Here is a 16,913-nt window from a genome sequence, read left to right as displayed (position 1 = left end):
TTCCGTGACGTCACGGCTTCTGATTGGTCGCGTGCCGCCCATGTGACGGCGACGCAACCAATCACAACAAGCCGTGACGTAATTTCAGGTCCTGAATGCCTAATTCTAGGCATTCAGGATTTGAAAATTACGTCACGGCTTGTGATTGGTCGCGTGCCGCCCATGTGACCGCGACGCGACCAATCACAACAAGCCGTGATGTAATTTTCAGGTCCTGAATGCCTAATTCTAGGCATTCAGAATTTGAAAATTACGTCACGGCTTGTGATTGGTCGATACGATACGGTATCGGAATGCTCAACACTACACATATTGAAACAGTCTGTTATCTCAGTCTGATGCCCGGTCTATCAGTGGTGTCCAAATCCTTTCTTTCAGGCATATATTCCAGTTTTTTGTCTGCTACCATTGGTCTATACAGTATTTTTTGGTTAAAAATTGTTTTCTAAATCCAGGACACATATTGAAACAGTCTGTTATCTCAGCCTGGTGTATCTGTGGTCTCCAAATACTTGCTTTTCATGCATACTGATCACATATAAGTTTTCTCAAAATTAGTCAATTTGCATTGAACTTTTAAAATATTTCAGTAGTCCATTTAAAATGGGCAAGGCAAGGGGCAAGGTAGGGAGAAGTGGGCGTGATGCTGATGGTGCATGCAGAGGATGAGGCCGTGGCCAAGCTAAAAGTGAGCCACAACAAAGACCCACATCTTCTCGCTCGACCTTCCTGTTACTAATTTTAAACTGAAAAAATGTTTACTCCCCCGGGGGAAATGTCTGTCAGCCCATACACTTAGTGTATGGGCATTACAAGTCAAGTAGACCAGCTCCTTTAAATTGGGCATAGTTTTTAATGAGGTCTTCCTCTACATCTCATCATTCACCGCCACCAGATCACCAAGGTTAACGTGTTCCTTTCTGCTACAGCCAGTCAATTTTTGGGTAATGGTATCTATGATCCCCTTAAAATATTTTTTTTAAATGTAGCCCCATGGGGAAATGTTTGTCAGCCCATGCACTTAGTGTATGGGCATTACAAGTCTAGGAGACCCACTCCTTTCTAATGGGACAGTTTTTTATGAGGCCCTCCTCCATGTTTTCTCCAAGGGGGGATTGGGGTGTGTGCAAATTTGGGTCAAGGCGTCCCTTGCATTTAATGCATAAGGAAACAATATGGCAGGACCAACTTAAGAATGTGAAGTGGGTTTTCCTGTGGCTATCCAGTACTTTGGTTCAAAAGCTTATTGGGATGCATATGACTTATTAGCAGGGCAGGCCTTGCTGTTAATACATAAGAAAACAGTATGGCAGGACCAACTGAAGAATGTTAAGTGGGTTTTCCTGTGGCCATCCAGTACCTGGGTTCAAAAGCATGTTGGGATGCATATCACTTGGTAGCAGGGCAGGCCTTGCAGTTAATACATAAGAAAACAGTATGGGATTACAAAATGAATAATGTGAAATGGATTTTCCTGTGGTGATCCAGTACCTGGGTTAAAAGGATTCTTGGGGTGCATATGACTTGATAGCAGGGCAGGCCTTGCATTCAATGCAACTTTTTTCAGGAGACCCTCCTGTACCTCTCATGAAAGGGGTATTGGGTGTGTTGTAATTCTTGGCAGCCCAGCCACTCACTGCATGGGCAATAACAGCATAGGAGACCAACTGTTTAATAATGGCCCTTTAAGAATATTAATGCCGCCTGATGCCCCTCTAAAAATAGGCTTTGTAACTTTAAGAGTACCTCCTTCATAAATGAAACAAGATGTGTCTCCTTATGTGTCACACACCACATGGCCAGCTAGGGTTAGTTAAATGTTACAATGGCATTTCCCAGTGAATGCATTTGTATTAGTTGAAAGCAATGTTACAGTTAAAAAACGAATCTAAAACGCTGTGTGTGAACATAGCCCAAATGGTGGAGGAACATTTTGGTCTGGGGTTAAGTATTTTGCCTTATATATGGATCGCCCCCAAGGGCAGTGGGGTACTCGGTACCGGGTCCTTCGGTTCACAGGGGATGTCACGGTGGCTGACCCGGTCCATGGCCCTGGGACGTCTGTGTAAAAGGGAAAGGTCTTTAAAGGGATAGAGTTTATGTTCATGACGCCACCTGTGGTATTCGGTCAGGGTGACCAACGCTGCTTTAACCCCTTTCTGCCAGCTGACGGAATAGTACGTCAGCTGGCAGATCCCCTGCTTTGAGGTGGGCTCCGGCGGTGAGCCCACCTCAAAGCTGCGACATGTCAGCTGTTTTGTACAACTGACATGTGCACGCAATGAGCGCGAGCGGAATCGCGATCCGCCCGCGCCCATTAACTAGTTAAACCAGCGCTCCCGGCCGCGCGGCCGGAGGTGCTCACACCGCTGACCCCCGTCACATGATCGGGGGTCATCGGTGCATTGCCATAACAACCAGAGGTATCATTGAGACCTCTATGTTTGTTGGTGGCTGATTGCTTTGAGCGCCACCCTGTGGTCGGCGTTCAAAGCAACCCTGCATTTCTGCTACATAGAGGTGATCTGTGCTTCACCTCTAAGTAGCAGAGCCGATCGTGTAGTGCATGCTTCTAGCCTCCTATGGAGGCTATTGAAGCATGTCAAAATTAAAAAAAGAAAGTGTTTAAAAATATAAAAAAAATAAAAAATATATATAAAAGTTCAAATCACCCTCCTTTTGCCCCAATCAAAATAAAACAATAAAAAAAATCAAACCTACACATATTTGGTATTGCCACGTTCAGAAGCACCCGATCTATCAATAAAAACAGAGGATTAACCTGATCACTAAATGGCGTAGCGAGAAAAAAAATCAAAACGCCCAAATTACATTTTTTTGGTCGCCACAACATTTCATTAAAATGCAATAACGGGCGATCAAAAGAACATATCTGCACCAAAATGGTATTATTAAAAACGCCAGCTCGGCACGCAAAAAATAAGCCCTCACCTGACCCCAGATCACAAAAAATGGAGACGCTACAGGTATCAGAATATGGCGCAATTTTTTTTTTATTTTTTTTTTTAGCAAACTTTGGAATTTTTTTACCACTTAGGCTACTTTCACACTTGCGTCATACGACGCACGACGAATTGCGTTGTTGCGACATACCGACACAAGCAGTTTTTCAACGCATCTGTTGCCCCATTGTGAGGTGCGGGGAGGAGGGGGCGGAGTTCTGGCCGCGCATGCGCGGTCGGAAATGCTGGACACGAAGCACCAAAAAACGTTACATGCAACGTTTTTTGGTGGCGACGGTCCGACGCAACACGACGCAACCGTCGCATGACGGTTGCAATGTGTGGCAATGCGTTGCACTGCGTCGCTAATGCAAGTCTATGGAGAAAAAAATGCATCCTGCAAGCACTTTTGCAGGATGCGTTTTTTCTACAAAACGACGCATAGCGACGTGCAGTGCACAAATCTAGTATGAACGTAGCCGTAGATAAAAGGAACCTATACATGTTTGGTGTCTATGAACTCATAATGACCTGGAGAATCATAATGGCAGGTTAGTTTTAGCATTTGGAGGACCCAGCAAAAAAGCCAAACAAAAAAAAAAGTGTGAGATTGCACTTTTTTTGCAATTTCATCGCACTTGGAATTTTTTTCCTGTTTTCTGTTACATGGCATGGTAAAATCAATGGTATCGTTCAAAAGTACATCTCATCCCACAAAAAATAAGCCCTCACATGGCCACATTGATGGAAAAATAAAAAAGTTATGGCTCTGGGAAGGAGGGGAGCAAAAAATGAAAACGAAAAAACGAAAAAAAGCTCCGGGGTGAAGGGGTTAAGGGGTCCGCTGGGGTGATGTTATGGCAGCTAGTTGGTATACCTTCCCACAGGTGAAGTATATCCCCAGCTCTTCCTGGTGTGTAGATGATGGTATGGTGAGAGGCGCAGGGAAGAACGAGGACACAAGGTTGCAGTCTCTTTACCTTTACTGAAGACTTCAGCATCCACAGTCCAGGGCACCAGATCACAGGGCAGGCAGAGTCTGGCCAGTTTGGAGGCTAGTCCAGAGTTCCCTTGTCCAGGTGGAAATCAGTAGCCTTCCCTTGCGCTGTGGTGGTGTAGTTCCTAACTGCCTATGACTTCACATAAGGGTCTCACAGATGCGATGTTTCACTGTCTCTGTCCCCCATATAGGATAGGACAAAACCCGTATGACTGGTGACTTGAGCCTGTTTATAGGTTCTCTTAGATAACCCGGCTCTGTAGGTGTCACCATGCCTCCTGGGTGTAAGTGCAGACAGGTAACCTGCAATTAGCTATCCTGCCGGTCTCTGAAATAAGGCATAGAGGTCCTAACTCCCTCGGTGTTCCGGCTACCGGGATGTTGCGCCTCATAAGGAGGCAGTCTGAGTGGTCTGGTCCCCTTCTGGTATCCTCTCCTTTGCTTCAACTCCCTTCACGCTCGCTGCAATACAATTCTGCCTTTCAATGTCTCTTTCTGGGAGCTGCAGCTCTGAGGGCATGTACAGCTCCTTTGACCCTCTGTCCTCCTCAGACTCTGGTCTGGAACTAACAGAACTCCTGTCTGGAGCTCTGCCAGGTACTGACTCCTGTCTGGAACTAACTTTCCCTACAGACTATCAGTTATATATATATGGGGAGTGACCTAATAAATAGGAGCAGAAGCTCCCCCTGGTGGCCTGGAGTGTGAAATGTGTTGCATGTTTGTGATACCTGGATGCAGTTATCCTTCTTTGCCTCTAAACTTAGCATCACTCTCTCCGAGAGGAAAGCAATACCACTGCGACGACCTGGACCCTGAGGTGCCACGTATACAAGTCATTACCCTGGAAAGGATGTACCTTAACTATTTCCTTGCAAAATTCATTTTGGTTTATTTTTTGTATGTTTTTTGGTGCACCTGTAAAAATGGCGTGAAACTCTGACAACATTGCTTACAGCTGTGACCTAGGAGTCAGGAATGCTTCCTGGGGCGATCCCCATGATGTTCCTGTGTCATTTGAGCTGTGTTTTCATCATTTTCAGACATTTTTAGACCTTAAAAGGACCCCCGGGGGGGATCGCGTTAAAAATACTCGGGTCTCCCATAGACTTACATTGGGCTCGTTGCTCGGGTCGAGTACCCGAGTATTCCAATTTGCTCAACCCGAGCAACAAGCATTTTAGTGCTCGCCCATCACTAATTACTAATACTAAATGTGCACCAAGAACAGCTAAAAAAAAAATTGGATTTCAGAAATATATAAAGATAAAGTTAGTAGGACAAGTATTTTAAGCTGAAAAGATTTTTACCATTGTCTGAACTTGTCTTTAAATATGAAAAAAGCTATTTTTAAAAGCCTTACTTACTGAATTCAAGAGAGTACATACACTTGATAATCATAAAGATAACATCATCATACCTTTTTGCAAATAACTTAAGACATTCCTTGTGCTTCCAGCATTGTACCTGAATTCTGTAGAGAGATTAGAAATGCATTAATGGAAAAAATGCTTTGATTGCATTGCCAATATGATTTCTGTGAACAGTAATCCCTTTGAAAGTTGTGTTTTTCCAGAGCAAAAAGTAACATTTTGTGTTTGGTGAAATTATCACTGCAGCTATAATACAATGCATGCTTAAACAACACCCACCCTGTCAGGCATGTGAAAAGAAAACAGTGTCATAAAATGGATACAGATCATAACATGTTTCACAGCATCAATGCTTTTGGTTATGGAGACTAGATCTGTACAAAATATTCTGCTTAAAGGCAAATATAGAATGAGAAAACTTGCAAATTTGGGCAATTTTTTTTTCTTGTAATTGCATTATGCATATATACTATGTAAACATATATGTATAAAAATAAATGTCTCCAAGGGAACAGCCATTCAGTCATTTGTTTTTAGAAAAAAAGCTTGTTAACAATCTAAAAATATAATCGCAGTATTAACAGCACAATGGTATTTAACGGTAAAATATTGTACTTGTTATACATTTTTCAAAGTCTGAAAATAAAGAGCAATAATTAAATATATGTTCATGATGATACTACATTATAATTCTTTCTTGCTCTAGTTTACATTTTTGATACTATGCTCTGAAAAGCTAATGTAACGAAATTAATTAGAACTAGTAAAAATATTGTAGATATTTTATAGCATTGATTTCTTTATACAAGCATACGCCATGCATGAGTTCAGATTAGTTTATGAGTAGTGATGACCGAGTGTACTAGTTGCTTGGGTTTTCCCTCGGTTGACCTCCGAGTATTTATGACTGCTCGGGGAGTTAGTTTTCATCGCGGCAGCTGAATGATTTACAGCTACTTGCCAAGCTGAGTACATGTGGGGGTTGCCTGGTTGCTAGGGAATCCCCACATGTAATCAAGCAGGCTAGTAGCTATAAATCATTCAGCTGCCACGATGAAAACTAAATCTCCGAGCAGTCATAAATATTCGGAGGTCACCCAAGCGTGCTCGGGAAAACTCGAGCAACGAGTACACTCGCTCATCACTATTTATGAGTCATGAAGAATGGAATAATGAAACATTGTGCTTTAAAAGGAAGTTATACAAATGAGAATGGATTTTTACTGACCTTTGCACTGATAATGTTTTTATTTGTTTAGTTACTGTGTGTTTTATTCCTAAATGCTGGAAATTTGTAATAATAGTAAGTTTCAAAAATAAATGTGCTAAAAAAAAATCATGTACTGAGACTATTTTATGGGTAACATTTCTCCTTATGGAGAGTGACATGCCTGACATGCCAAGGTAAGGAGACTTATAGGCTGTGCAATATTCCTCTGAGAAATTATCTCTGAAAATTGTCTCTTCAGAGAGAAAGAGGACTTGAACTCTAATGACACTATGAAGCTAGTCACTACTAACAGACACACCGTGAGGCAGGTGAGTCAGATGTTCCAGGGTCAATACCAAGAGAGTACGTAGCTAGCCAAGGGAAAAGATGAAGATGTAAGTTAGGTCACAGTCCAGGGTCAATAACAAGAGATAGCAGATCAAAAGCCAAAGGACAAGACAAAGGGATAGTCAAAACATGGTACAAAGGGTCAGACAGCAGATCAGAACTCATCACCAGAACACCAAACACCTGGAGAAAGTCCCACACCTCCCAGTCACAGATTGGACAGCTAAGCTGTCAATTAAGGCACTTACAGCTCAGCAAGTCCATCACAAGGTTGGACTGACAAGCTGTCAATCAAGACACAGAAAACTCAAAACAGCACGACAGTTTCCATAGAACAGCATAGCAATCACTCACTGAGGGGAGGCACTTACTGGAAGTAGAAATCCTAAAAAAGAATATCAATATCAACCCTTTAACGAGCCTTGCCACATGACTGGCTTTTATCTTAAGTCATGTGACAAGCATGTTGAAGTGTTTATATTGACTATTAAGATTGTTACTTCTACTAGGTGGCACTAGAGTCCAAGTCATCTTCCTTTCTGAGGAGATCATTTGCAGAGATCATTTTTCAGAGGAGAATTGCACTGCCTATAAGTCTCCTTATTATTATTTCAAGATCTATTAATTAAAATGTATTTTGTTTGTGGGACAATGCCTTTAAAGATTAATTAAATTACTTTGAAAATCCACATCAGAATGGCTGTACAATTTCACTGCATAAGTCCATCTAAAGATGGACTCCAAAAAACTCACTCAATTAATGAGGAAAACAGATAATACAGCCATTCTAACATGGATTGTCAAAGAAAATGAATCAAACTCACTGCGTTTATAACATTTACAGTTGTGCTCCAAAATTTACATACCCTGGCAGAATTTTTGCTTCCTTGTCCTTTTTTCAGAGAATATGAATGATAACACCAAAACTTTTTCTTCACTCATGGTTAGTGATTCGGTGAAGTCAATTTATTGTCAAACTACTGTGTTTTCTCCTTTTAAATAATGACAACCCAAAACATCCAAATGACCCTGATCAAAAGTTCATATACCATTGTGAATTTGTCCTGATAACATGCACAGTAGTTGACACAAATAGGTTTGAATTGCTACTGAAGGTAACATCCTCACCTGCAGTATGACTTGTTTGCTTGTAATCAGTGTGTGTGCATAAAAGCTGAGTGAGTTTCTGGGATCCAGACAGACTCTTTCATCTTTCATCCAACCACTGACGTTTCTGGATTGTAAGTCATGAGGAAAGCAAAAGAATTGTCAACGGATCTATCGGAAAAGGTAGTTGAACTGTATCAAACAGGAAAGGGATACAAAAAGATATTCAAGGAATTGATAATGCCAATCAGCAGAGCTCAAACTGTGATTAACAAATGGAAAATCAGGGGCTTTGTACAAACAAAACCAAGGTCAGGTAGACCAACAAAAATGTCATCAATAACTGCCAGGAAAATTGTTTGGGATGCAAATAAAACCCCACAAATAATGTCAGCTGAAATAGAGGACTCTCTGAAAACTAGCATTGTGGCTGTTTCAAGATGCATAAGGAGGCACTTGAAGAAAAATGGGCAGCATGGTCGAGTCGCCAGAAAAAAGCCATTACTGTGAAAATGCCACAAAGTATGTTGCCTACAGTACAGCACAGAGACAAGCCTCAAAACGTCTGGAACAATGTAATTTGAATTGATGAGACCAAAATTGAACTTTTTTGGCCTCAACTATAAATGTTTCATTTGGAGAGAGGTCAACAAGGCCTATGAGGAAAGGAACATCATTCCTACTGTAAAGCATGGAGGTGGATAGCAGATGCTTTGGGAATGTGTGAGCTACTATGGCACAGGAAACTTGCTAAAAGTTGAAGGAAAGATGAATGCAGCATGTTATAAGCAAATACTGGAGGCAAATTTTCACTCATCAGCCTGGAAGCTGCGCATGGGACGTGCTTGTCATACTCCAACATGACTACGATCCAAAACAAAAGGCCAAGTCAACCTGTCATTGCATACAGCAAAACAAAGTAAAGGTTCTGGAGTGGCCATCTCAGTCTCCTGACCTCAATATCAGTGAGCTACACTGGGGAGATCTCAGTTGCGTAGTTCATGTTAGACAGCAGAGGAATTGACAGGAACTGGAGGCTTTTTGCCAAGAAGAGTGGGCAGCTTTACCATCTGAGAAAATAAAGAACCTCATACACAACTATCACAAAAGAATTCAAGCTGTCACTGATGTTACATGATATGAATAAATGGGGTATGTGAACATTTGATCAGGGTCATTTGGATGTTTTGGGTTGTCATTATGATTTAAAAAGTGAAAACACAGTAGTTTGACAATAAATGGCTTCACCCAACCAGTAACTATGAGTGGAGAAAGAGTTTTTTTGGTGTTATTCATATTCTCTGAAAAAAGGCAAAGAAAGCAAAAATTCTGCCGGGGTATGTAAACTTTTGATCACAACTGTACTTAATAATGTATACAGCTTGTAATGTTAAATATAGTAACAGGTCCCATCTATTAATGTTTTAAAAGTAGAATTCTGTGCAAATTTGAAGGTTGAGTAATAAAAACAGACCACTTTGCCTTGCTCATACAAATTTTAAACAGTGCTATAGGAGAAAAGGACATATAAAATTCAAAACAGTTTTTGCAGTATAATTGTAAAGCATTTCACTTTAAAGCTCAAATTATTCATTTTCGGTTTCATTTTCCTTAATTTACTAACAAGAACTTGTTATTTTCTGCCTCCCATGTTGCATACAAAGTATTTTTCAATTACATAGCATAAATAGCTTGAGCTCTCAAACACCATGTTCCATTTTCTCTCTGTCTATAGTCTACTTCTACAGTAATACCCATGACCTTATATGGTCAGATTAGATTACTGGCTGACTTTAAAGGCTTGCTACTTCAGAAATATTCCTTTTCCACACAATCTAATAATGCAATTTATGTACTTCTTCTATCAGAACTAGTGATGGGTAGTGTTGAGCATTCCGATACCGCAAGTATCGGGTATCGGCCGATACTTGCGGTATCGGAATTCCGATACCGAGTTCCGATATTTTTGTGGTATCGGAAATCAGAATCGGAAGTTCCCAGTGTATGGTTCCCAGGGTCTGGAGGAGAGGAGACTCTCCTTCAGGCCCTGGGATCCATATTCATGTAAAAAATAAAGAATTAAAATAAAAAATATGGATATACTCACCCATCCGGCGGCCCCTGGACCTTACCGATTGTAACCGGCAGCCTCCGTTCCTAAGAATGAGGAGTTTAGGGCCTGCGATGACGTTGCGGCCTGTGATTGGTCGCGTGAGCGGTCACATGAGCGGCACGCGACCAATCACAAGCCGCGACGTCATCGAAGGTCCTAAACTGCTCATTCTTAGGAACGGTAGCTGCCGGTTACAATCGGTAAGGTCCAGGGGCCTCCGGACCGGTGAGTATATCCATATTTTTTATTTTAATTCTTTATTTTTTACATGAATATGGATCCCAGGGCCTGAAGGAGAGTTTCCTCTCCTTCAGACCCTGAGAACCATGCAGGATACCTTCCGATACTTGAGTCCCATTGACTTGTATTGGTATCGGGTATCGGTATCGGCGATATCTGATATTTTTCGGGTATCGGCCGATACTATCCGATACCGATACTTTCAAGTATCGGAAGGTATCGCTCAACACTACTCAACACTACCTGTAAAACATCTACTCAAAAATGAGGTTTTCCTGCAAGAGCCCAAAGCCACCAGTGGATCCACCAATACTTTAGTAGACCACTCTAACTAACCCTGGTCATGTAAAAACTTCACAAAATAGCAGAGAACATATAACATTCCCTGCATTATTATTTTTTTCATTGCACATATGCTGTATAAATTATTTAGTACGACAAGGAAACTGTTATTTTTGTTGGTAAAATGAAGTGTCCTGGAGCGGTTTAATATTCGTCCTTCTTGGCTCTCCAGTAATGAACAATAATAACATACTTGTATTATTTCAGTAAAAATGGAACTGTTGTGAAATACAGAAGTGAATTATGCAATTTTATAATGCATGGAAGGTAAGAACTTGATGAGTACAGTCCTTTGTCTGGGATTTACATAAATAAAGGACAGATGTAGATGGTCTTCAATGTCCTACTGTTCCAGTTTTTGAATAAAAGATTTATTCAGCTTCTCTTGGTGATTTCATTTGCTGGATGCAACAATTTCTTATTGTAATCATAAAATTATGTATACGATTATGAATTGAAAAAAAAAATCATGGATAAGACTATGAATCACATTCATATATGTGCTCTATCAGATGTTTTCATGTTTTTATTGTAGGTTCATATTATATAAAAACTAAGAATATTTTGTCTTCTCAGTAGTTTGTATTTTACTGTAAAATGAAAATTCAGATAAGATATTGGGTGTATGAAACCAACGTAAATGGTTCTAATTTCATGAGTCCTGGGAAAGTTGGAAACTCTTGTCATATGCAGTTGTCTTACATTCAAGCCGAACATGAAATTTAAGGTATCTTCTTAAAGGGAATCTGTTAGCAAATAAAATCAAATAAATATCACACAAATGACATACGAGGATTGTATGCAACATGAAAATTAAGAAAAACAATAATAAAAAAAATGTACTGTAGCAAAAATAGTTTTTCAATAACTTTGGAAAAAAAAGGGATATGACCTTGCCAAAATCTCTTAACAGTTTGTTTGCCATTTAGTGGTAGATTAAAAAATGTTTAAAAGCAGTATCTACTGCCATAAATAGGGACATCTATGGCATATTTAACATTTTTGTGTAAACAAAACCAGATTATATCTTAATTACCCAGACAACAATGTTTAGCAAACCAAGAAGTATTGACTTTTTATCTGTATGTTGGTTTTTGGATTTAAGTGCTGATTCCTGATGGTTCAAGATATCAGTCTTTTGTTTGTATGAGCCTGGAATATTGACTTGTAAGCTGATATTTGATATAAAAGTGTGCTCTTATTCTTGATGAATAGTGAGGGCTACTAATACTAATTATACATTGTCTAGCCCAGATAGTTTGTTGATTTTTAAAACAGAGGAGGAACATCTATGCAAATAGGTTACATAATCCAAGGCAACTTAGGGTACTGTCACACAGTACCATTTTAATCGCTACGACGGCACGATCCGTGACGTCGCAGCGATCGTATGATTATCGCTCCAGCGTCGTAGACTGCGGTCACACGTTGCAATCACGGCGCTGGAGCGATGCCAAAGTCCCCGGTAACCAGGGTAAACATCGGGTAACTAAGCGCAGGGCCGCGCTTAGTAACCCGATGTTTACCGTGGTTACCAGCGTAAACGTAAAAAAAACAAACAGTACATACTTACATTCCGGTGTCTGTCCCCGGCGTTCTGCTTCTCTCCACTGTGTAAGCGCCATAGCCGGAAAGCACAGCGGTGACATCAGACGTCACCGCTGTGCTCGCTTTCTGGCTGGCCGGCGCTCACAGTGCAGAGAAGCTGAGACGCCGGAGGACAGACACCGGAATGTAAGTATGTACTGTTTGTTTTTTTTACGTTTACGCTGGTAACCACGGTAAACATCGGGTTACTAAGCGCGGCCCTGTGCTTAGTTACCCGATGTTTACCCTGGTTACAAGCGAACACATCGCTGGATCGCTGTCACACACAACGATCCAGCAATGTCAGCGGGTGATCAAGCGACGAAAGAAAGTTCCATACGATCTGCTGCGACGTACGATTCTCAGCAGGATCCCTGATCGCTGCTGCGTGTCAGACACTGCGATATCGTAACGATATCGCTAGAACGTCACGAATCGTACCGTCGTAGCGATCAAAATGGTACTGTGTGACAGTACCCTTAGTCGCCACCATTCTTCCCCTTATCTGTGAGGGTGGACTGAAGGACACTGGGTAAATCTAAAAATAAGTTGCATGCCTCTGTATAAATAGCCTCAGAGACAGAGAGACTGAGAGAGAGCGACACAGCAGGACATTCTACAAAACACCCAATGGACAAGAAACAGGACTGCAGCCAATTCATCATGGAACCATCACATGGGACACGGATCTATCATTCTAAAGGAAACAACCTAGGGGTTTTTGGCTCCAGTTGGAAGGATACAGATATGCTCCATTCACCATCGCTGAACCCTGGATACATTTAGAGAAGGCCAGGATTGGGACCTGCTGGTCACCTGGCTCCATGGAGATGTACGGATAAGCCTCTCATGTCATCTCTTATGTTGACTCCCGTGTCAACTGGCTTTGGACCTTGTATGGACTCAATGGACTGTCATCATCCTATGCTTGTCGTTACCTTCTCTCTGTGTGTGTACCACAGGTGGGGTAGCTGACCCTGGGAGCTCTGACATAACATCTGTCATTATCCCGGAAGTGTGAGACTGTAATGTGCACAATCTTGGGGAATTTTGCTGGGACTGGTCTATGTGTCATCTGCCAGTGTTGCTGGTTCGATAAAGCATTGCCACCCTTTTTGACCCTCACCCTGCGTAGCATTATGCCCACATTAATGGGAGAGCGGGCATTGGTTGGGACAATCCCTGGTCCATGCGGTTTGGCTAGCGGACTTGGGCACCCGCCGAACCCTCGTTTCCCCACACTATAGAATATGAAGCATGGCTTCCCAGGAAGACAAAGTTATTAATAAATCATTTTCCGTCAAGTGACACAAAAACTCCTGTATGTGTGTCTAACTCTTGCCTGCTCTAAAGATTCCAGAATCTATTGAAGTCTCTATGTACAATTAGAAAATAAGGTCTTCAGGCTCGTTCACATTTCTGATTTTCTCAGACTAATCTATGGTTTTCAAGGATAGAAATTGTACTTATGATATTTTATGGGGCTGTGCACATATTTGTGGAGAGCCTGCTAGGACCGTGGGGTACTCAGAACCGGGCCGGTTCTTAAAGGGATGTGTCAGAGTGGCAGTGACCAGGTCCGTGGCCCTGGGTGTCCAATAAAAGGGAAATTAATAGAAATATGAATAAAGTCTAATATAATAGTGTTCGTGATGCCATTTGTGGTACTTGGCCAGAGCTGGCCGATGCTGCTAAAAGGGGTCCTCTGGGGATAATGGTACTGCAGCAGAGATGCTCTAGTTCCTCACAGGTAGACAGTGGTCCCCAGGGCTCTCAGTGTAGTTGGTAAGGATGATAGATGGTGAGGTGCAGGAAAGAATTAGAGGACACATTGTTGCAGTCTCTTTACCTTTCATTGGTAGAATGCAGGCACAGTCCAGGGTATAGGTAACAGGTCATGGTGAGGTCCGGGCAGCATAGAAACTATTCGGAATCCCCCTAGCCAGGTGGGGTCAGAAGCCTTCGTTTCTGCACTGTGTTCTGATTCCCTTGCTGCCCTAGGCTTCATACAGGTCTCTTTTCTCTCTCTGTCCTTTTAGATGGACACTATCTGCATGGCAGGCAACTCGAGCCTTTTTACAGGTGTCCCTTCTCGTTGTGAATCCGGGCTCTATCTGCTGCTGTGCCTTCGGGTGTAATGGTGGTCTGGAGACTTGGAATCTCCTGCCCGCCGGTTTCTACTGTGGGGCATACAGTTACCCCCACAACTTCGGAATTCTGGCCTCCGGTTCCTTGCGTTGATTCTGGAGTGAGCCACCTCGCAGCTCCACTCCCAGCATTTTTCCTCTCCTTTGTCTCTTCTCCCCTCACAGTCTCTTACAATCTGCCTGACTCCCCTGTCCCGAGCTGCAGAACCTTGTGTCTGCATGGCTCCAGCTCTCCTCACAAACTCACTACTAACTCCTCCTCCAGCCAGAATATATAGGGAAGCTATACTTTAGCTGGGTCTAGAGCTCCCCCTTCTGGCCTGGAGTCAGAACAGTGTTGTGTGTACACTTTACCTGTTAAAGGGATCCTTGTCGCTTCCAGGCATGGCATCACCCTCCCCGTGAGGAAGGCAATACCACTGTAACAACAGAATTCCTGGGGTGTTACATTTGATTTTCTCCTCTGACCAAATAGGCCATGGAAAATATTGGAGACATGTCCAGTTTTGATTCGAGTGTCAGATCAAAATCGGCACTTGGAATTGCTTCAATAAGATTTTTCTGTAAAATGTATTTTTTTGCACTTTTTTTTCCATATCACAGTGTGTATTAAAAGTAAAAGATAGAAATCTTGTGTGGAGATAAATGAGTACCAATAGCTGTCAACTGGATATACGAGTGTGAGTGCAAAAAATTCTACAGTCCACTTATATTAAAACTTCAATAGGTTGCAATGTTTCATCAGCGCTCTCTGTGCAATGTTGCTGTTTCTCCACTCACTCAGGTTTGAACATGTTATGTCAGTTCATTTGGGACTGGGGTGTCAGAAACAATGGCTGCCCACACATGTGATTTTCACAAAAAAGGAAAGTACAGTAATTCTTTATTTTGTGACCTTAGATTGTGTCTGGTGGTGATATTTAGCGAGGAATTTGTGCACAGAATGGAGAAAGTGCTTAGTTCTGAAACTGTGTGTATGAATTGATGGAGAAGTTTAAAAAAGGTCACATAAATGTCAGCTATGGAGAACGTGTCGGTCGCCCGTCCATGTTCACAACTGATGACAACATTGAACTGATTATGATGGACAGACAAGTAAAGCCCCCGTCTCACTAAGCGAGATCGCTAGCGAGATCGCTGCTGAGTCACAAGTTTTGTGACGCAACAGCGACCTCAGTAGCGATCTCGCTATGTGTGACACGTAGCAGCGACCCAGCCCCTGCTGTGAGATCGCTGGTCGTGTCAGAATGGCCTGGACCTTTTTTTGATCGTTGAGGTCCCGCTGGGTAGCACACATCGCTGTGTTTGACACCTTACCAACGACCTCGTTGACGACTCAGACACTGAATCGTCATAATAGCTCCCATGTGACATCGTTGTACAGGTCGCTACAGGTCGCTGGTGAGATGTCAAACAGTGAGATCGCAGCTGCGATCGTTGGAAGATCTCACTGTTTGACATCTCACCAGCGACCACATAGTGACGCAGCAACGATCCCTGACAGGTCGTATCGTTGTCGGGATCGCTTTAGCGTCGCTAAGTGAGACGGGGCCTTTACAGTGGATTATTTAACAACTTATCTACTGAAAATTCTCATGAGGACAAAAATTCACCTCTGATGAGCAGGTGAAGACAACGGTGCATTAGTGGCTCACAGCTCAACTTAAAATATTTTTTTAACGAGGGAATACAAATTCTTATCAACAGATGAACAAAGTGTGCAAAAAAGCAGGTGGATTATGTCAATTTGTCTTTTCTGAAAATAGATTAACATAAATTCTACAGCCAGAGTGCAGATACGTTTTGACTCGTCTTTTTATTTCCCATCAGAAGGAGTAATACCAACCGATTCCACATAGTAATTTTATAAAGTTGGATGTAACAAAAAAATAATTAAAGGTACAGTAATTATGGACGTGACCTCTGCTGCTTGCTATGGTTTTATTCCTGACATCAGTCTGGCTTCTTGATAAATGATTTCTATTTTCTCTTGAGTAATACAGTGTGACAGTTCATCTACGTCTACATTTTAGGAAATCTTTTACCTTAAAGCTATTTTAGAACTAAGAAACATTATTGAGCCAACAGCTAAAAGAAAATGGCATGCTGGATTTGTAAATATATTCTTTTCTTTGTGATTGTACAGTAGATATCTACCTCAGAGTGATCCAAGTTCAATGCGTGATTCATTCATTGCTACAGAAAATCGGATAGCCTGCAGTAAGAAATATGAAAAAAAAAGTAATTGGAAAACAAATTTAATGTAAGAATCAAAACAGATGAAATCTCCCCTATAGCTTTCAAGTGAAATAGGCTTGAGGGTTCTTATTACAGCCACATGTAAGCCCTAAGTTGTTCCAATAATCTATGAGCCTGTACTGCACCTACCTCTGCATGACTTTGATTTCATATGAGGATACACATATGTAAAAATGTCATATAAAATAGAGGAGATGGGAAATTGCATCTAGGGTAAAATATCT

At 41.7% G+C, this 16,913-nt stretch overlaps 1 long non-coding RNA gene across 1 annotated transcript in view; it reads right to left on the bottom strand.

Annotated features, from left to right (window-relative positions):
- LOC143818013 (uncharacterized) overlaps window positions 1–16,638 on the bottom strand; it is a 41,809-nt gene extending 25,171 nt beyond the window's left edge. Inside the window, exons 1-2 of the long non-coding RNA XR_013224259.1 lie at window positions 16,588–16,638; window positions 5,384–5,437 (exon numbers count right to left, since the gene is read on the bottom strand). This is a non-coding gene — a long non-coding RNA (uncharacterized LOC143818013). The remainder of the gene's footprint in view (window positions 1–5,383; window positions 5,438–16,587) is intronic.
- Window positions 16,639–16,913: the final 275 nt, after the last annotated feature.

The sequence above is a fragment of the Ranitomeya variabilis genome, chromosome 3 (assembly GCF_051348905.1).
Source record: "Ranitomeya variabilis isolate aRanVar5 chromosome 3, aRanVar5.hap1, whole genome shotgun sequence".
In the NCBI taxonomy this organism is placed as follows: Eukaryota; Metazoa; Chordata; class Amphibia; order Anura; family Dendrobatidae; genus Ranitomeya; species Ranitomeya variabilis.
Note: the sequence above shows the minus strand (reverse complement) of the source record. Positions and strands in the feature narration are given on the sequence as shown.